This window comes from Chiloscyllium plagiosum, unplaced genomic scaffold, assembly GCF_037043375.1.
Source record: "Chiloscyllium plagiosum isolate Xiang-an unplaced genomic scaffold, Cpla_swu_hap1 HiC_scaffold_18, whole genome shotgun sequence".
Taxonomy (NCBI): Eukaryota; Metazoa; Chordata; class Chondrichthyes; order Orectolobiformes; family Hemiscylliidae; genus Chiloscyllium; species Chiloscyllium plagiosum.
Window position 1 is genome coordinate 59266277 of NW_028270156.1, and position 22665 is coordinate 59288941.

At 41.5% G+C, this 22665-nt stretch overlaps 1 long non-coding RNA gene across 2 annotated transcripts in view; it reads right to left on the minus strand.

The window, feature by feature from the left end:
* LOC122557928 (uncharacterized) overlaps positions 1-22665 on the minus strand; it is a 151998-nt gene that overhangs the window by 16471 nt on the left and 112862 nt on the right. Inside the window, exons 2-3 of one of the 2 annotated variants that reach the window (XR_006313980.2) lie at positions 16467-16574; positions 3811-4540 (exon numbers count right to left, since the gene is read on the minus strand). This is a non-coding gene — a long non-coding RNA (uncharacterized LOC122557928). Of the gene's footprint in view, positions 1-3810; positions 4541-16466; positions 16575-22665 lie in introns of those variants that run through there. The other variant, XR_015760204.1, reaches the window with a different exon arrangement.

A 22665-nucleotide genomic window follows, 5' to 3' on the forward strand; every position in this document is an offset into this window, starting at 1 on the left:
GCTTGCTCCCACAGATGGACTGAGCAGAACTAGTTCTGGGAATGAGTGAAGACTCTTCTGTTTCACTTTTAGAGCAGTCAGTGGCTCCTCAGTACCTGGTTTGGTGCAGAGGGACTGGATACACTCCTCTTGATTTCCTCATCGAGTGCTTCAAGATATTTCTATCACAGTCTCATGGAACATTTTTACAAATCGAAACTTCAAATGACTGCTATCCTCAAACTATTATGTCAGACTTACACATGAGTTATTGAGTTAGCTTCAATGTGGGAAGGCCAGAAAATATTCTTTTCTGAGGGCTCTTGGGAGTTTCTCGAGTCATACGTTCTGATTTGGTGGGCACATGTTGGCTTTCAGGGTCTCCTTCATCATTTTCGTTAACACATTAATTAGACTATATAGTTATGAAATCTGTGTTGACATATTAGCACATACTTGGAGTCACACAGAAGCAGAATTAGAAGAATTCATCAAAATGGTTAATATCAATCCTTCATTTAGTTTAAAGTCATGATACATAAGGAAAACATTTGTATCTTAGACAGAACAATATTTGAACTGACTCATGATAATGGGTATAATTTAAGAATAAAAGTTTTCTTCAAATTAACTGATACACCTCTACATTTTAAAAAACCATCACCCTAAACATACCTTCCATTGCATGAAGTGGAAGATTTTAATCAGTCAGTTTCTAATGGAATCCTTCTTCCAGTATCTCAAATCTAAATTTAGCAGTGATTATTACAACAACATCCATTAAATTTTCCTCCCCAGATATTAGGTCCTGAACTACTGCAGCCTTAAACTAGAAATTTTACATTAATTTTTAGGGAATTTGCAAAATCATTGATCCTGAGCCTGGAGCACAATCCCAGCCATTGTCTTTTAATTGAGACAATGAGATTTTTAGCCGTCTCAACTGCTAGCATGGATGGGTCTCATCTTGTCAGTTTTTAGGTGAGATAGAAAGATCCAATCACATCTGCAGGGGAACCTCTATCAGGGAGTTTCTATTTACCTTTGTAATCATACGTTAATATTTCAAAGCATCTTCACAGAATAGAATCAGTAAGCCCAAAAAGTCCACACCAACCCTCCGAAGAGTAACCCACCCAGACCCATTCCCCTATATTTCTCCTGACTAATGCACCTAGCCTACACATCCCTGAACACCATGAGCAATTTAACATGGCCAATGCACCTAACCTGCACATCTTTGGATTGTGGGAGGAAATTAGAGCATCCAGAAGAAAACCACACAGACACGAGGAGAACGTGCAAACTCCACACAGACAATCACCCGAGACTGGAATCGAAGCCAGTCCCTTGTGCTGTGAGGCAGCAGTGCTAACCACTGAGCCATCATGCCACCCTTACCTTATGCGATTGCTTCTCCTCAGTGTGGCATTATTACAAGCTGAAGCCACAAGGGTAGTCATGTGACTTCTGGGAGCCATTTTATAAGCTTCCTTCAGGTCATTTTAAAGACACATTAGATTTCTTGATAAACTATATAGTATTAATCCTGCAGATTAATAACAGTTGGCAGCCTGAACTGGGTCCATACTCCAGCATATAGAAGGAGGCAGCTGCACAGCAGAAGGTGATCTTTAAATTATGCCAACAGTAAATGGCAAGATTGCTGCTCATCCACCTCATGTTATTATTGACTGTACAGTTCCTGGGATCAATCATCTCCGATCGCCACACATCTCATGTGGTCTCGGTCTCCCATCCTCGTTGCTATTGACAACTGCAGCATTTGTACTGCTCCTCCACACTAGGCCTCTGCAACACTTCCACTGACACTGAAGGCTCTCAACTTCTCTTACACTGGTCCACGATGTCTTGCATTACTGCGTCCAAGCCCCAGCCTCCACACCTAATTACTAAAGGACGGCAAAAGGAAGAGGTGACCTATGAGCTGGCTGTCTCCTGTGAAGTTCAGCTGGCAATAGAATATGGAGCTGGGTCAGCTCTCAGACATGGCCCTGATGTCTGGTTGCTAACAATTGTGGCAAAGTCAGTCCATCATATCCCAAAGGACCAAACATCTGTCAGAAGGTAAGAAACCATCATGGTCCTCTTTAATAACCATCAAAGACTACATGGGATTGAGGTTCACAAGGAGGGGGTGTTAGCAATTCTGAAGAGTGTGAAAATAGATAAGTCTCCTGGGCTGATTGGGATTTATCCTAGGATTCTCTGGAAAGCCAGGCAGAAGATTGCAGAGCCTTTGACTTTCATCTTTATGTCATCACTGTCTGCAGCAATAGTGCCAGAAGACTGGAGGATAGGAAATGTTGTCGTCTTGTTCAAGAAGGGGAGTAGAGACAACCATTGTAATTATAGACAAGTGAGCCTGACTTCAGTTGTGGGTAAAGTATTGGAAAAGGTTATAAGACATAGGATTTATAATCATCTAGAAAGGACTAACTTGATTAGGGATGGTCAATACTGTTTTGTGAAGGGTAGGTCATGCCTCACAAACCTTTTGAGTTCTTTGAGATGATGACAAAACAGGTGGATTAGACTAAAATGGTTGATGTGGTGTATATGGATTTCAGTAAGGCATTTGATAAGGTTCCCCGTGGTAAGCTGTTGCACAAATACGAGGGCATGGGATTGAGGATGATTTAGTGGTTTGGACCAGAAATTGGCTAGCTGAAAGAAGACAGAGGGTGGTGGTTGATGTGAAATGTTCATCCTGGAGTTCAGTTACTAGTGGTGTACTGCAAGGATCTGTTTTGGGTCTGCTGCTATTTGTCATTTTTAGAAATGATCTAGATGAGGGTGTAGAAGGATGGGTTAGTAAATTTGCAGATGACACTCAGGTTATGGAGTTGTGGATTGTGCTAAGGATTTTGCAGATTACAGAAGGACATAGATAAGCTGCAGAGCTGGGCTGAGAGGTGGCAAATGGAGTTTAATGCAGAAAAGTGTGAAGTGATTCACTTTGGAAGGAGCAACAGGAATAAAGAGTACTGGGCTAATGGTAATATTCTTGGTAGTGTGGATGAACAGAGAGATCTTGGTGTCCATGTACATAGATTCCTGAAAGTTGCCACCCAGGTTGATAATGTTCTTAAGAAGGCATGTGGTGTGTTACGTTTTATTAGTAGAGGAATTGAGTTTCAGAGCCACGGAGTCATGCTGTAGCTAAACAAAACTCTGATGCAGCCGCACTTGGAGTATTGTGTACAGTTCTGGTCACTGCATTATAGGAAGGATGTGGAAAATTTGGAAAGGGTTCAGAGGAGATTTACTAGGATGTTGCTTGGAATGGAGGAAAGGTCTTATGAGAAAAGGCTGAGGGACTTGAGGCTGTTTTCATTAGAAAGAAGGTTGAGAGGTGACTTAATTGAGACATATAAGATAATCAGAGGGTTAGATAGATTGGACAGTGAGAGCGTTTTTCCTCAGATGGCAATGGCTAGCACGAGGGAACATAGCTTTAAATTGAGGGGTGATAGATATAGGACAGATGTCGGAGGTAATTTCTTTACTCAGAGGATAGTAGGGATGCACTGCTTGTTACCGTAGTAGACTCACCAACATTAAGGGAATTTAAATAGTGCAGGTTGGATGTGTTTCAGATTGGTTCCACAGGTCGGTGCAATTTCGAGGTCTGAAGGGTCTGTACTGCACTGTAATGTTCTATGTTCTATTTTCTAAAGTGTAAAACCTGAAAGCCTGAATCTGAAATCAAAAGTAGTAAGAAGGTCACCGTGGAGAATGATGAATCAGTAGGAAACAAACAACCTGTTTTTGCTTTGGTTTTAAAGTGAATCGGCTTAACTAGTAAATGGTCCAAAATTAACAAATCAATGTTTTCATAAACGGTTTTCTTTCTTCAAACAGCTTAATGTCTTTGTTTATAGGATCCTACAGCATTAGAAGAGGCCATTCAGCTCATTGTAACTCTGCTGGTTCTCTGAAAAAGCAAGCCACATTGTCCTAGCAACCTACTTTCTCCCGATATCTTTGAAAAGGTTCTAATCAACAAGGCACAAAGCGATGTTCTTCAATTCGGTATAGATCCTGACAGAATATATCAAACTATAAAGATACTGTGTGAGGATGGATGCTTTGTTCACCCAGTCCCCTTGGTTGTATGCAACAAGGTTAATTTAAATAAATCCCTTCCAAGGTGGATATCTTTCTCCCAGATCCAAATGAACTTGTGTTTTCAAAGAAGTGAAGTTAACCAGGCTTTCTTCAATTACAATAAAAGACCTGAGTTTATTAATTATGAAATGCAAGAAGAGTTAGTAATGCAACACCTACACAATCTCAGAAATAAGCGAGTTGTGAAGAGTTGAGCAGTTGCAGTGGAGTTTACCAATAGTGTTGACCTTGCTAGGTTTCTAATCGGTTTCATGATCCTTAGTTTTGCAGATTGGTTGAGTTTCAATGGCTCTGATCCCTTTCAAGCATGATTTAATTCAAGCAGGTTGAGGGAGAGTATCCTCTTGTTGTCTAGTTGCCTTTTCCAACTGGTTTACGGTGCTTGGAGTGAGGAAAGGTCTTCTTTTATCTGCAACATAGGAGTAACTAAGGGATAATTCTTTGACTGTGACCTTCACAGTGGCATTACTGTGTAAACACAACAGTGTTCAGTCCCATTAATCCCTTCCAGTAGGGTTGAAACTGGCATTTCAACCCATAGGACCATAAGATAGGAGCAGAAATTAGGCCATTCAGCGCATTGTGTCTGCTCCGCCATTCAATCATGGCTGAAAAGGTTTTTTTCAACTCCATTTTCCCACTTTATCCCCATAACCTTTGATTCCCTTGACAATCAAGAACCTATCTACCACTGTTTTAAATATACTCAATGCCCTGGCCACCACGGCCTTCTGTAGCAATGAATTCCATAGATTCGCCACTCTCTGGCTGAAGATGTTTCTCCTTATCTCAGTTCTAAAGGGTCTTCCATTTACTCCTAGGCTGTGCTCTCAGGTCCTAGTCTCTCCTGCCAATGAAAGCATCTTCTATTATGTATTCATCCAAAGGATAAACATAAAACCTGTCTACAGTTTGGGGTAAAATCCATAGAGGGATAGCTTGCTGTTGAGAAAGGAATCATTAGCCTCTCGAGAGACAGAGAGAGAGAGAGAGCCACTCTATCTGACCTGACACTACTAGACCTGGCATTTATCCCTTCCTACCTTTGTCCAATCCTTTCGGACTCAGCAGCACCTACTCACAACTCTAACTGCACCCATTCCCAGGACCTGACCCGAAAACCAATTCCCAGGACCAGAACTTACCCAACCCAAAGAAACACCCTTTCCACCTGACCCCCCATAACCTAACCTAAATACTTATCCACTTATCTGTGACCCGAATACCCTCATCCACTAAGCCCCTTACCAGTTTCACCCACATGAGCAATAGACAAAACTGTGCACTGTCATCAGCTTGAGCATCAGGAAACTGCATCAGTGTGAAAATTATCATGCTGAAAATTCAAAGTTCAATAGCTTTGCAAAGCCTGATCAAAAATAAGGGATATCCAAGAGAAAGAAGAACCAGGCAACAATGAAATGACATTACTTGTAGAAATAAAAGAATCAAAAGGGAAGTGCTAGAGTGCTCACATAAATGCAAATGGACAGCAAATCATTTCTAACTTTGACATCTAAATGGCAATGAGGCAAGTGCATCAGTCCTCTCAGATGTGGTAAAATGGTTGAGTAAAGATAAACTCCAGCCATCTGACATTCGACTTCAGGGACCAGGAGGTACCTAACTGAAAACAAATTGACTGCATTATAAATACAGAGCAATCACCGAAACATTATACATGATCTAATTTTAAGAATGTTATTGACAAAGCAGGAACAACTGCAAAGAGCTGCAACTCATTCACAAGCCAATGAAATACACAGGCAGGATTCATAACTGAATTCTTAAAGTTGTTCTCCAGTGGCTTGGGGAAATTAAAGACAGCTTACCACATCATGCTGAGGTTAGGTGTCAAGCCAATTTACCTATTCACAAGGTAAGAAAAGTCTGACAACCACATTTGAAAAAAGGAGAACAGCAAAATAGGGTAATACTTCATCAAGGTGTGATGTCACCAGTGACCAAGCCAACACATGGGCATTCTAAATTTGTGTGGATCTTATGGACCTAAAGAAAACAATATGAAGAGAAATTCATCTATTGTGTTAGAAAGATGTGGGTGTACTGTACCTTTAAGAGACTTAAAAGCTAGCAGGGACAGCACTAAATGTTCTCAGTAAGATGCAATGTAACATGTGGTCCAGCTAGTGGGATAGCTAGCTAGCCGGTTGCCTGGAGACAAAAACAGATTTGAATTAGACCAACCAGTTTAAATTATACCACAAAAAAAAACAAATTCCAATCAAGTTTGAATTTAGTATACTGACAGTCTTAAAAGCCAATGACACAATCTAATGCTTTGGGGAAATAAGACTGGGGAAAATTGAACAGTTGGGTGGAGTATTGCCAAGCCAATGACATCTGCAAACAGCCCAGAGAATAGCTCTCTTAAAGGTACCTTCATCGATCAGTAACTTGCGAAGTAGAATCCCCCCAAAAAAAGAAGACCAAAATACAGAGAAGGACCGAAAGCTGCCTGGTTTTGAGATAAGAAGTTTTGGTTTGTAAATCTTAGTCGGGAGTTTTATCAGACTAGTATTGTAGAAGAGGGAGGCAAAAGATAGGTTAGAGGAAGGAGTTGTAAATAGTTATTAGTTAATTATTCTCTATTATACTTTAAGAAATAAAGTTGTTACTTTTACTTTAACTAGTTCTTGGCCTATTGAATTTTCACAAATTACTGCATGGGATAAATCTTTTCTGTGTTGCTGGGTTAAATTAAGAAGGAGGATTGGCATTTGTGGATGAAAGTTTGGCAAAGTTAGCAAATTGCACCATTTTCATCAAACTTGGCACCAACTGTGTTTTTTGGCAGCTTCCAATGATATTAATCATACAATATGGACAGTATTACTTTCACTGTTTACATTTCAGCATTACATCTGTGCAAGAAATATTCCAAAGAACACTGATTGATTAGAGTGTGATGTACCCAAGTGGATGACAATGTAATTCATGGCTCAACCATAAATGAAGAAGATGGAGAGGTAACAGCAAGAAACAGGACCTAACTTTGAATGAAAAATTTGAGTTTGCACAACATACCACCAGGTTCTTGGGAGATATTGTTCATGCAGCAGACATTATAGCAGAGCCACAGAAGGCTGGAGTTACCTAAGAGCTCCTTCAATCCAGAAGAGTCATGGAACTGCACTTACATGGGAATGATCAACCAACTAAAAAATTTTACCAAGTCGTCCATTAGGGAACAACTGCAACAACTCGACAGACAAAATCAAGGATCATTTTGGAAAGAAAAACAGCATAGGTGTTTAAGAGAACAAAGGAAATGTTTATCTAATTATCTCATCAGAAGTTCTAGCTTATTGCAATGCTGCACACGAGCAATATTAATAGCTAATGCATCATCAGATCAATTGGGGTGATGCCATTCCCAATCCAGAAAGGAGGGAAACATGGACCAGTCAATGATGTATCTAGATCTTTAATAGAAATGGAATGAATATATGCTGTAATTAAGGAAGAAGCATTGACAACTGTATGGGCATGTGATCAAGTTCAGTTAATGCCATAGGCTTGAAACTTACTATTGTACAGACCATGAGCCATTAGGAATACTCATGAATACCAAGTAAACTGCAAAAGTGTACGAAGGATCTGACGATTAATTATGACGTATGAAATAAGATACTACAATAGAATATATTCAGGGAAATTATCAAATCACAGTAGATATATTATCAAGAATCACAGTTGAACAACCAGCACGGGGGACAAGAACCTTATTGAAGAAGTAGAAACCTTCACCTCTCTGACTACCAGGTAGTTGCCTGCAAGAAAACTAAAGGGAACTAAACAATTACAAAGAATGAATGAAAATGCATTTATACAATAAGCACTTCCATATTCAGCAAGAGAACCGTAGAAGACAAAACCGGAATGCCCTTGATTTTGATGAGAAGGAAACCATTCCTAAGACTGACCTTGTATCCAGACACCCAGGAAGACAACATGAACAAAGAGGTGCCATTCTACGATGACTTAAGCAATAATTCACAGAATGTAAATGTAAGCATGGAGAACATAAATTCTCAATCCCCTGTGAAGAATCAATGAAGAGGACCAGGGAGATTGGAGAAACCAGCGTAATGTTAATCCCTGTGAAGCAGAGACTTTGGAAGGACATGTTCGTGGATATAGATATTGCATAAGAATAGAGACTTGGGAGGAGATATATAAAGGGTTAATTCTCAAATACATAAATATAAGTGACATCAGTCGTGATGCAAGCGTTCACATGATGGTGAGACTTTCAAGAAAGATGCCACTGTATAGACCATGGGATAAGTCCAAGAGTGTAAATACTTTATAGAATGTTGATTAAGCAGTCATTTTGAAAAATCTTAGAATCCATGAGCCTCTGTCAAGCAATGTAGAGCACACAACCTCTTCTAAGGTTAATGCCACAATGGCAGAATAGTTACCTATTCTTATTGTCTTATTGTCTGTGAACATTCTGTATTTCTGCCCCTCTACCACACATGCATTAATTGGTGAATTGAGATGGATGTGTGATATATGTGTCATTTTCCATCCTATTTTTCAACTCTATCCAAACTATATTCTGTGTCTGAACACAATATCTTGGAATGCTTACATTCTTTAATGGTGATTTTTTTTTAGTGTTAACTGCCATCCTCACTGATCATTTTTCTTTCCTGTTTGAATACCTGGTGTGAATCTAAACCATTCTTCCATTATAGCTATGATGAGATATATTAATTATTCTAATTCTTAAATTCCATTTGGAATGTTGTGGATTCACATCCACACCTTTCTTGGAATTTTGATACATATTCTTTTTAACTGGTTTTCTCACTTAATATTTTGTAACATATTTCCTTGCATACAAACATGTATTTTTAATGTGTACTACTTCATAGCCTCTTTCCTGTAGTGTTTACAGTATCATCTTGTCTGCTGCCTCTGTTTGAAAAGCTTCAATAATTGAACACTTCCTTTCTTGTCTTAAGATATCAACTTTCACACATTTCATTTTCTCCCATTGCTTCACTTAACCTTTCCACAAGGACAATGACGCTAATGAGGCCTATCCATTTTCTCTAGCCTTCCTTGAATCCAGATGTCTTTCCAATCCACAAGAATCTGGATGATTCCTTAATGGACTAACCTTCTGACCACACTTTGCCCTTTCTCGTCAGCTTCTCTCAACCTTTTCAGAGTATGCTGCAGACGTGATATAGGCAACTATCTGGAAATTACCATACTTGAGGATTTGTTTTTGGATTTAATACTTAACTCCCTTTACAAGACTTAAAGCGTACATTTATCAATGTCATTTATTACAACACAGACCACACGTTTTTATGCTTTCCTTCCTTTTCCAGAAATCATTCCATGATGTATTTCACCCTAATACCAGAAAAAGCAACATAGCATTTCCTTTACCCTTTCGCAATAAAAGCTATCTGAAGCAGAAACTCCATCTCCTTTTCTTGTGGCTACCTGCATCTTATTCTTTTGGACAGTCCATTGCTCTTTTTTCCTGCAGTTTTGCTCAGGACTACTCTTCCAAGATACTGTCATTGCCCTCATGTGTGTCCAACACAGAATGTCTACAGAACCGCGGCTCAGTGGTTAGCCCTGCTGCCTCACAGTACCAGGGTCCCAGGTTCAATTCCAGCCTCAGGCGACTGTGTGGCATTTGCACATTCTCTCTGGGTGCTCTGGTTTCCTCCCACAGTCGAAAGATGTGTAGGTCAGGTGAATTGGCCATGCTGAACTGCTCATGGTGATAGGTGCATTAGTCAGAGTGGGGTAGGTTGCTCTTTAGAGGGTCAGTGTGGACTTGTTGGGCCAAAGGACCTGTTTCCACTCTGTAGGGGATCTAATCTAACAGGTCCATGGATTAATTCAAAAGTTACCTGCATCAACAAGTCCTAACTTTCTTCACTGTCTCTATGGATAGTTCCCATTTCTATTTACACTATGTCCTGAGCTGTCTAGCATTGCTAGAGAGTTAATCAAAAAACTCCTTAACCTGTCTGCACACAATTGCTGCTCATGCGTACAGATTTCTGTTGCATAATTTAGGATCCTTGATGTAAATGTACACTCAAGTCGCACATTACCAGGTTTGAATTCAAAAAGTACACTCTTGATAAAAAATTTTTGATCCACAAACTGGTTTCCACCACAACTAAGGTTGCACCAGCCATGATTGGCACAAAGGTGGGCTTTGTTGCATTTTGTAGAAATAATCCTGATTTCCCCTCTATCGTCAATTACCATTGTACAGGCCACAAGCAAGCATTAGCAAGGAAAGATATGCAAAAGTTGCTATTGAGATTGTAAACTTGATTCGAGCAAGAGCCCTTCTGCATCGCTTATTGTAATCATTATTTGATGAACTTGTCAATGGTGAACTAATCTTCCAGGCTGATGTGAGATGGTTAAGTTGAGGGGAACTCCTGCAAAGATTCTTACATCTGATGCCTGAAATTGTCACTTTTAAGTCAAGGGGTAAAGTGAGCTTTCAGGCAGTGCACGGTATCTTACAGATGTCAAAACTCAATGAGTTGAACGTGACTGCAGGGATAGGACAGAGACTTAGAGAAAAAACACTGCTGATGCTGGAATCCAAAGTAGACAGGCAGGAGGCTGGAAGAACACAGCAAGCCAAGCAGAATCAGGAGGTGGAGAAGGGTTACACCTGAAACGTCAACTTCTCCATATCCTAATGCTTCCTGGCTTGTTGTGTTCTTCCAGCCTCCTGGCTGACTACATAGGACAGAGTGGAGAGTGTGGTGCTTGAAAAGCACAGCAGGTCAGGCAGCATCCAAGGAGCAGGAGAATCAACGTTTCAGGCAAAAGCCCTTCAACAGGAATGAGGCTTGTGAGCTGAGGGGGTGGAGAGATAAATGGGAGGGAGTAGGGCTTGGGGGAAGATAGCTGAGAGTGCAATAGGTAGATGGAGGGGGGTAAAGGTGATAGGTCGGAGGGGAGGGTGGAGCAGATAGGCAGGAAGGAAGATGGACAGGTCGGACAGGTCATTAGAGTTATAGAAGGGCTTGAGAGTTATAAATTAGCCAGAAAAGATCGAAAGAGAGGGCTAAGAAGAGCCAGGAGGGGACATGAGAAGTTGTTGGTGGATAGGATCAAGGAAAACACTAAGGCCTTCAATAGGTATATCAGGAATAAAAGAATGACTAGAGTAAGATTAGGGCCAATCAGATAGTAGTGGAAAGTTGTGTGTGGAACCTGAAGACATAGGGGAAGTGCTTAATGAATACTTTTCATCAGTATTCACATTGGTAAAGGGCAATGTTAGTGAGAATATGGAGGTACAGGATTAGGTGGGATTATGGTTGACAATGAGGAGATTTTGGAAGATCTAAAAATAGATAAGACCACGAATGAGATTGCAGAGCCTTTGGCTTTGATCTTTATATCATCATTGTTGACAGGAGGAATGCCAGAGACTGGAGGTTAGCAAATATTGTTCCCTTGTTTAAGAAGGGGAGTCAAGACAACCCTGGTAATTATAGACCAGGGGGCCTTACTTCGGTTGCGGGTAAGCCTTCCACACCCAAGAGAGTTTTACCTGCATTTCCACACATGCCATTTACTGTTGCTCCTGATGTGGTCTCCTCTCCATTGGGGAGACAGTTGGCCTACTTGCAGAGCGCTTCAGAGAACATCTCCAGGACACTTGCACCAACCAATCCTACTGCCCCATGGCTGAACTCCCACTCCGCCAAGGATATATAGGCCCTGGGCATTCTCCGTTGCCACACTATAACCACCTGACGCCTGAAGGAAGAAGGCCTCATCTTCTGCCTTGGGACCCTCCAACCTCACAATATCAATGGACTTCACCAGTTTCCTCAGTTCCCCTCCCCCCACCTTATCCCAATTCCAACTTTCCAACTTGGCACCGCCCTCATGTCCTGTCCTACCTGTCCATCTTCCTTCCTGCCTATCCGCTCATCCCTCCTTTCCGATCTATCACCATTGCCCCCACCCCCATCTACCTAATGCACTCTCAGCTACCTCCCCTCCATGCCCACCTCCCTCCCATTTATCTCACCACTCCCATGGCCCATAAGCCTCATCCCTGATGAAGGGCTCTTGCCCGAAACATTGATTCTCCTGCTCCTGCGGTGCTGCCTGATCTGCCGTGCTTTTCCAGCACCACACACTCAACTCTGATCTCAAACATCTGCAGTCTTCCCTTTCTCCTACATAGGACAGAGACTTAGCATACATAATCAGTACTGTGAAAGCTTTCAAATTGAAAGTGGGTCTGCGGTCCTCTCAATTTAAAAAAAAAGCAAAATGCTCCAAAACCTTCCTGAATCTGGGTAAAATACGAAAAACATTCAAAGACAAGGAAAAAACTGGCTCCACCCAGCAAATGTTTGTACATAAACGAGGAGGCTAGTAGAGGAATTCAACAGATGACTTCAGGAATTAAATGTGATGGAACAAATCGTTAGGTTTGTCATAAATTCATTCCTTCCAGTAAACACTAGTCAGGTGGCCACCAAATTCCTTCTGGTTTTTGGTTTCCAAAGCAGTGCAATTGATGTGGAGATAATCTCTGTGCAAAATGATAGTGAACTTAAAGTCGAATCAAGGGAAAACAATTTTTGGGAACTAGTAAGCATACGGCATAGAAACATACACTTTGGTTCAACTAATCCACACTGACCATGTTCCCAAACAAAACTATTTTCACTTTGCCTGTGTTTGGCCCATATCCCTCCAAACCTTTCCTATTCATTTCTTACTCAAATATATTTTAAATGTTGTTCCACAGGGATTGATGTTGTACCTGCACCCATCACACCGCCTGGTAGTTCATTTTACACATGAACCACTGTCTGTGTAAAGGAAGTTGCCCCTCATATCCTTTTCAAAATTTTCTCCTCTCACCTTAAAAATTTGCCCTCTAGTTTTAAACTTTGCCACCCCTGGGAAAAGACCCCCGCTATTCACCTTATCTGTCCCTCATGACTTTATAAACCTTTATAAGGCCATCCCTCAAACTCCTACACTCCAGCGAAAAACACACCAATCTATCCAGCCTATGTTTGTAACTCAACCCTTTATTCCCGGTAACATCCTGGTAAATCTTTTCTGAACCCTCTCCAATTTAATAATATCCTTCCCAGAGCAGGCTGACCAGGTTGTACAGAAATCCATAAGAGGCCTCACCAACATGTTGTACAACCTCAACATTACTTCCCAACTGCTATACTCAAAGGTCTGAGCATTGAAGGCAAGTGTGCCAGATACCTTATTAACCACCCTGTCTACTTATGGCGCACATTTCGAAGAATCATGTACCTGAGCACCTAGGTCTCTCTGTTCCATAACACTACTCAGGGCCCAACCATTAATTGCCCTTGTTTGTTTTACCAAAATGCAATACCTCACATTTATGCAAATGAAACTCCATCTGCCACTCCTCAGTCCATTGACCCAGTTAATCAAGATCTCCTTGTAATCTTCGATCACCTTCTTCACTGTCCACCATACCTCTGCTTTTGGTATCATCCGCAAACTTACTAATCATGCTTCTCATATTCTTATCCAAATCGTTTGTATACATCACAGACAAAAGTGGACCCAGTATCAATCCCTGTGGAACATGATTGGTCACAGGCTTCCAGTGTAAAAAACAACTCTCCGCCACCACCCTCTGTCTCCTACCATTAAACCAATTTTGTATCAAATTGGCAACCTAACCCTGAATCCCATGTGATGCAACTTTACTAATTAGTCTATTGAGGAAAACCTTGCGAAATGCTTTACTAAAGTCCATGCCAATAATGTCTACCATTCTGCCCTCATCAATCTTTTTGATTACTTCATTAAAAAACTTAATCAAGTTTGTGAGACATGGTTTTCTAATAGATTAGATTCCCTACAATGTGGAAACAGGCTCGTCAGCCCAACAAGTCCACACCCACCCTCTGAAGAGTAACCTACCCACACCCATTCCCATACATTTAACAGTGACTAGTGCACTTAACATTATAGACAATTTAGCATGCCCAATTCACCTAACCATCATTGGATTGTGGGAGGAAACTCACGCAGACACAGGGAGAACTCCACACAGACAGTCGCCTGAGGTCAGAATTGAACCCAGGTCCCTGGTGCTGTGAGGCAGCAGTGCTAACCACTGAGCCACCGTGCTGGCACCATTTCCTTGCACAAAGACAAACTGACTATCCCTAATCAGTCCTTGCCACTCTGAATGTATGTAAATCTGTTCTTTCAGTATCATCTCCAACAACTTCCCAGCACTGATGACAGGTTAACAGGTATCTCATTCCCAGGTTTCTCCTTACAGTCCTTCTTAAATAAAGCACAACATTTACCACACCCCCACCCTCTGGCACTGCACCCATGGTATAGATGATACAAATATTTCTGCTAGGTGCCCCATAATTTCTTCCCTAATTTCCCACAACATCCTGAGATTCATTTGATCAGGTCTTAGAGACTTATCCACCTTTGTTGCTAAGACCTGCAGTACTTGCTCGCCTTAATTTGAATTGTTTTCAAAACATCAATACCTATTTCTACAAGTTCTCTGGTATCCATTTCTTTCTCCACGGTATAAACTGATGCGAAATATTCTTTTGTGTATCTCTATCATCTCCCGAGCTGCAACACATAGACGACCTCATTGATCTTTAAGGGGCCTTGTTCTATCTCGAGTTGCTTTTTTGGTCTTAATGTACTTGTAGAATCTCTTTGCACTATCCTTAACCTTATCTGCCAAGGCTATCTCATATCCCCTCGATGCCCTCCTGATTTCCTTCTTAAGAATGCCCCAACACTCTTCTGGAGATTTATTTGATCCCAGTTGTCACATTTAATATAAGATTCTTTCTTATTTTTGACTAGAACTTCAATATCTCTATCCATCCATTGTGCGCTATTTTTACCAGCCTTATCCGACACTCTAGCAGGAACATAAAGCCTCTGAACTCTTGTTATCATACTCCCATTTGTCAGTCACCCTTTTGCCTGCAAGCAGTCTACTCTGGTCAACTTTTGAAAGTTCTTGTCTCATACCATTAAAATTTGCCTTACTCCAGTTAAAAACTTTAAGTTTTATGAATGGCTCATTCTTTTCCATACTTATTTTAAAACTAATAGAATGGTGATCACAAATGTTCCCCGATTAACATTTCAGTCACTTGCCCTGTCTTCTTTCCCAAGAGAAGGTAAAGTCTTGCTCTTTTTACACATTGATAACGAAAATTTCCTTGAAGATATTTAACAAATTCCTCACCTTCCAAGCCTTAAACACTATGGCAGTCCCAGTCAATGTTTGGAAAGTTAAAATCCCCCACTCTGACCAACCCATTACTCTTACATATATCTAAGATCTCTCTACAGGTTTGCTCTTCAATTTCCCTTCGATATTTGGGAGGCCTATAGTACAATCCCATTAAAGTGATCATCCATTTCTTATATCTAAGTTTTAACTATATAGTTTCAATGGACAATCCCTCAGAAATATCCTCTCTAATTACAGTAGGAATGTTTTCCTCAATCAAAAATGCCACTCCCATTCCTCTCTTACTTCCCTTTCTATCCTTCCTGTAGCATCTAAAACCCGGAGAATAGAGCTGCCAGCCTTTTCCTCAACCAAGTTGCTGTAATTGCTAAGACATCCCAGTCCCATGTTCCGATACACGCCCTGAGTTCACTAGCCTAGCCTGTTTACATTGGAATAAATGCATTTTAATTCTTCAGTATTGCCTCATTGTCTAACTTGTTCTTTTCTGATTCAGAACCATCCTCTTCTTTCTTTCTATATTTACTGCTATTTAGGAACCTTTCCCCCCCCAAACAAAACCCTCAAAACCACTATTTTAAAGGGTCCCAAAATAGCACTAGAAAATCTACCCTCTGGATATTGGTCCCTTTCCAGTTCAGGTGAAACCCATTCCTTTTGGGCAAGTCTTTTCTGCCCCAGAAGAGACCCCAATGATTCAAAAATCCAAATCCTTGCACATTGCAACAGCTCTTCAGCCATTGATTTATCTACCCTATCTTTACATTCCTACTCTCATTAGAACATGGCACCAGGAGTAAACTAGAGATTACTGCCTTTGAGGTTCTGCTTTTTAACCTTCTGTCCAATCTCTTACAGTCACTCTGCAAAACCGTAGCCCTTTCCCAAACCATACTGTTCATACCAAAGTGTACAACAACTTCTGGCAACACTTTCCACATTGTCAATATACTTCAACCTTTCTGAGATGTCCCTAACCCTCAAATACTCGCTTCTGTCATACAGTGCTTTTAAAGTGAGAACTTACTTTGACTCCCCATACCTCAGTGAGATGGATTGCATACGATTAGCGTCTCAAGTCATAACCCAGGCCTTCAAGGTACTGGCAATTAAGGTAAAGCCATTGAGACGTGGTCTGTAGAAGACAAAATAAACAGTTATGTTCACTTAGCTTTAGGTTTATGTAGTGCTAGAAATAAGTTTTCTTCAGGGTAGATCTTAGGATGCATTCAAATTCAAAAAAATGATGTTGTGCTGAAAAAGGTTGGAGACCACTGATGCAGATCATGTTTGAAACAGGTAATGACTTAAGGTTGAGGTAAGTGTACAACAGCAACAGATTGGATTATGTGGCGCCTTTAATGCAGACAAACACCTCAAGTCTCTTCAAAAATTGACACCTAATCCTGTAAAGAAATTTGTTACAACAGGTTACCCTAAATTTGGTGAAAGAAATAGGTTTTAAGGAGGCGCTTAAAGGATGAGCGACTGACAGAGGACAATGTTTCCATGTAAGTAATAGAATCCAGTACTTAAAGATATGAAATAGTCATTATTAATGACAGATTCTTTAGAAAAAGGCATTTGGAAACATTTGCTGTTAGGTAAAATCATTGGCTCGCTCTAAGCTGATGTAGGTCTAATTTTTTTTTCATGAATCATGGCACATCTCATTAAATTGTCCACTTAAAAGAATAATGGCTGCCAAAAACAGATGTGGTTTGCCCTGAAGAAAAAATGATCACATAGAATCATTTTGCAATGACAACATATGATGTCTAGCAACTCAAAATTTCCAAGTTTCTGGTTCAAGGAAACAGGGTTTGCTTAGATGTAAACACATAGTTGTTGGTAGTGTAGAACATAAACATTGCCAAAAGGAGACAAGAAGCTAAAGCCTTTTGTCTTGCAATCAACAGGACTAGGATGTATGAAACAGTCTTCAAACAAAAAGGACACCAGTTCATACAGCACGGGCAGGTGTACATTGCACATTTTTATTGGGGAAAAGAGGGGTAGTGGAGCTTGTAAATCTCTGCTGTATTTCTGTGGTACCACCCTTACCAAAAAGAGTTTACTTGTCTGATCTCAGAATGAAGATCGACAGTTAACTGAGTCTCTTGCATCTTAATAGCAAATATGATCTAACCAATCAGCACCCGATTCTCATGCTGTAATAGGTATCCCTTTCTCCAGGTTTGTTTCTTGTAACCTCATTATAATACAGCTTCTTTTGAAAGATCATTATTTCTTCATTAAGGAAGTAACTTCCACTGCAGTGAAAATCAATGAAGTGCAAAGATCTGGATTGATATAGAGCAGAAACTTGCCAGATCCTGAACAATGTGGTCAAGCTTTAGACAGTTGGAAAAATATGGCCAAAATAGAAACATAAGAGTTTGCTTTTATTAACTCATTGGATGCGAACATTGCTGGCTGGGCCAGCATTTATTGCCTCTCCCAGATGCCTTTGGGAAGGTAGTGTTGAGCTGCCTTCTTGAACTGTTGCAGTGCATGTGTTTAGGTTGACCCTGAATGCCATTAGGAATTGAATTCCAGGATTTTGACCCAATGACACTGAAGGAGCGGTAATATTAAAGTAAAGGCTGTGAATGGCTCGGAGAAAAACTTGCAACTAGTGGTGTTCCCATCCATCTACTATCCTTGACCTTCTGGGTGGAAGTGGCTGTGGGCTTAGAAGAAGTTTCCCAAGGTGCTTTGGTGAATATCTGTATCTTGTAATAGTATACACTGCTGCTACCAAGTGTAGGTGGGTCAAGCGAATGGATATTGTGGATGTGGTGCTAATCAAGTGGGCCACTTTGTCCTGGATGTTATCAAACTACTTGAGTGTTGTTAGAACTGCACTCATCCAGGCAAGTGAGGAGTATTCCATTACACCCTTGACTTGTGCTTTATAGATGGTGGACAGGCTTTGAGGAATCCGGAGGTGAGTTCCTCACTGCTGTACTCCTAGCCTGTGACCTGCTCCATTAGCTATATCAATGGCTCGTCCCATTTAGTTTCTGCTTAATGATAACCTCCAGGACGCTGATAGTGGGGGAATTCAGTGATGATTACACCCAGTGAGCGACAAGGGATTGTGCTTACTTTGTCTCTTGTTAGTGATGATCACAGTATGGCATTTGTGCGGTGAGGATGTTACTTGGCAGTTCTCAGAACAAGCTTGGATTTTGCCTAGGTCTTGCTGCCTTTGGACAAGGAGTGTTTCAGTATTTGAGAAATTGCCTGTGGTGCTTAAATTGTGCAGTCATCACTGCATATCCCCACTTCTGACTGTCTGATTGATGGCCAATGACATTACCCTGAAGAACTCCTGCAGAGATGCTTGGAAATGGGATGACCATTACCACCTTTCTATGTGTCAGATGTGTTTCCAACCAGGTAGAGCATTTCCCTCAATTCATCTTGACTGTATGGCCTGACTCAAAACTGATAGCATCTCAGCCCCGCACAACTCGCTTCTACCTCCTTCCCAAAATCCACAAACAGGACTGCCCGGGCAGACCCATTGCTTCAGTCTGCTCCTGCCCCACAGAACTCACCCCCTCTTCTTCTCTTGACTCAGTCTTCTCTCCCCTGGTCCAATCCCTGCCCACGTACATCCATGATTCCTCTGACACTTTAAGCCAGTTTCGGAATTTCCAGTTTGCAAGCTCCAGCCGCCTTCTCTTTACTAAGGACATGCAAACCCTCTGCACGAGCATCCTCCACCAGGATGCTCTCAGGGCTCTCCACTTCCTCCTGGACCAAAGGGCTGAACCATTCTCACCCACCATCACCCTCCTCCACTTAGCCAAGTGCATCCTCACCGTCAACAACTTCTCTTTTAAATCCTCTAAGGGTTTGAGCTCTCCCATGTCCTCGCTCCCACCCCCACACACCAGGCCTTGTTATCACGTAGTCTGCTATTACAGACAACTCATTGTTAGCCACTAACAGTCTCCACTAACAGCTATTCACCCTCCCAGCTGGCTTGTTTTCTTCTCCCTTGTCTGTCCAACTGTTTTACTTTCTCTCTGGGCTCTATCCCCACCTATCATGTACCCCTTACTCCCTCCCCCCATCCTATATTCTGCAATAAAAGCCCACATTTTCCTAGCTACCATCAGGTCTGAGGAAGGGTCACTGGACCCGAAACGTTAACTCTGATTTCTCTTCACAGATGCTGCCAGGCCTGCTGAGATTTTCCAGCAATTTCTGTTGTTGTTTCACTTTGACTCTAGTTTTGCTAGGGCTCCTCAATGTGGCCTATAATGTCAAGACCTGTCATTTTCACCTCACTTTCGGGTAATGTTGAGGAAAAGAGTCTGATATTCTGCATAAAGCTTTAATGCCGAGGTGAGAAACTCACCAGTGATTGACAAGGGGCCTATTTATTTGCATTAAAGTCTCATTATTAGCTAATCTCACCACATTTATTTACCAGATGCTATTTTCACAGTCAGCAGAGAGAAGCTCGACGGTGACAGTTCCTGACAGAGTGGTTTCCAGGTGGGTGCTCTCTCTGGGCGTCCATCTTATCCAGCATTCCCTAAGTCCAGAGGGCACATTTCATGAGTAATGACTGCCTGCCACCACCGTTCACGGAGATTGGCATCGGCAAAGCACAGGCCTCACCACATCATGTCTCCGACTCGCGAATAATGCAATTCATCGGATCAATACTGCACTTTGGAGCTCACTCACTGACCTCTTACATTTCAATGCTGCTGTCAAGCAGCTTGCACGAGGCGACAAGAACTTGGATGCTCGAGGCATTTCTCCCCCCCCCACCTTGGCTTTTCGTGCACTGGCCTCTTATTCAGAACTTACTGACTCACAATGCTTCTGTTTTGCCTCTTAGCAGGGACGAAAAGCCAAACAGCCTATCAGGTTTGACAGCAATGGTCAGTCAAGGGGGTAGCGAGGTAATGGCCTAGTGATATTATTGCTAGACTATTAAATCAGAGACCGAGGGAATGTTCAGGGGAATTGGGTTCAAATTTTGCCATGGCAGATGGTGGAATTAAGAGTCTAATGACGACTGTGAAACCATTGTTAATTGTCAGAAAAAACACTCACCTGATTCACTAATGTCCTTCGGGAAAGGAAACTGCCATCCTTACCTGCTCTAGCCTACATGTGACTCCAGACCCACAGCAATGGGGTTGACTCATAACTACCCTCTGGGCAATTAGGTATGGGCAATAAATGCTGGTCCAGTCACTCCCACACCATGCAAACCAGTGTATACGCATTCATGACCAAGTGGCAAACCTCAAATTCTAAGGGGAATGGAGCCCTTCAGTCGAGTCAAAGGAGAGTGTCGTCACTCTGGGGTTACCACCTCAGTCAGACAGGTTTTAATTCCTAGTCTGTGGTTTAGTGAGGAAAATGTTGCACTGGCGACAGCAATGCATTTATTGCTCCTCAGTGGCAGGATTATCAGCAGCAATTATCTCATAATTTGTGCACTCGAGCGGAAGGAAGATGTAAATACTAACTTATTTTGTACTCCTTCTTGTAGAGAAGTCGTGCATCAGTGAGGAAGATAGAGAATCAGTAATCTCATAAAGCACGCTGTGATTGTAATGAAAAACAAATGCAATTGATGCTCAGTGCAACCCACACAGATTATACTGTCTGTGTTGATGATATGCAGTTCTTTTTCAGTCATCCAATATCTGTCCAAGATCCTCAACATGGTCAATGGCTGCTTGAGACATTCAGCATCAGGGGGTCTGTATCATAATAGTCCGGGAAGTCCAGCAAACAGCGCAAGTGTAACGCTGTAGAAGGTGCGAAGCATATGTAGTGAGGTGAGCAGAATAAGATCATGTGAGATAACATGCTAGAACTCACAGTGGGAATCATTCCACGAAATGTTCTGCTTTTTGAGAAAGTTGAGTGCGTGGATGTCTTCTTGATACCAAATGTACCAAAACATTTTATTGCCAATTAATAGTCATTGTTGCAAAGTAGGGCCCATTTAAGTGAAGCAAGGTCCCTCAAACAGCGATGCAATAATGACCAGATAATCTGTTTCAGTGATACTGATTGAAATATCCCACTTTAACTATGAGTGATGACCTTCCTGGTATAATTTGGCCAGTAGATCTTCAACAAAATTATGACTCTGGCTGAGATTAAAAGACGGCCTCCTACATAAAGGTCTTTGATCATCGCAGGTTTACGTGTCTGTCAGCAAGATGGAAAATCATTGCTCCAAAAGATTTTCATACACTTCACCCCAGATCTGACAAAACCAATAGTTTTGAAACAGGGGCAGATTTCACCAGAAAAAAGTTCACCAAACTTCATAAATTTGTTTATTGATACATGTCATTCATGGTAATTCTAAATCATGCTGCAATATATCATTGGATTACTTTTGTCACTGCTGCAGAGTGGGATCTGAAGCTTGCTGGATAAGTTCTTCCTGAACGAAACTAGGTTTGTTGAATGCTTTTCGTAAGAAGACAATGCTATTTTAAGATAATACTTTTCAAATTGTTTATTGTACTTATACAGGTGACACCAGAAAAAGAACTGCATATCATCAACACAGACAGTATAATCTGTGTGGGTTGCACTGAGCATCAATTGCATTCGTTTTTCATTACAATCACAGCGTGCTTTATGAGATTACTGATTCTCTATCTTCCTCACTGATGCACAGCTTCTCTATAAGGAGTACAAAATAAGTTAGTATTTACATCTTCCTTCCGCTCGAGTGCACAAATTATGAGATAATTGCTGCTGATAATCCTGCCACTGAGGAGCAATAAATGCATTGCTGTCGCCAGTGCAACATTTTCCTCACTAACCCACAGACTAGGAATTGAAACCTGAGATAAGAAAGTCAGCATCGATGGCGAGATGAACAGATAACTGCCAGAACATAGAATTTTAAAATTCTGACAGTGTGGAAGCAGGGCATTCGGCCCATCGAGTCCACACCGATTCTCCGAAGAGCACCTCACCCAGATCTACCCCTCACCATTTCTCTATCACCCTTTATTTCCCATGGTTAACCCAGTCTGCACATCCCTGGACACTATGGGCAATGTAGCATGACCAATCCATCTAACTTGCACATCTTTGGACTGTGGGAGAAAACTGGAGCACCCAAAGGAAACCTACACAGTCACGGTGAGAATGTACAAACTCCACAAAAACAATTGCCTGAGGGTGGTATCAATTCCCTGGCACTCTGAGCCTCC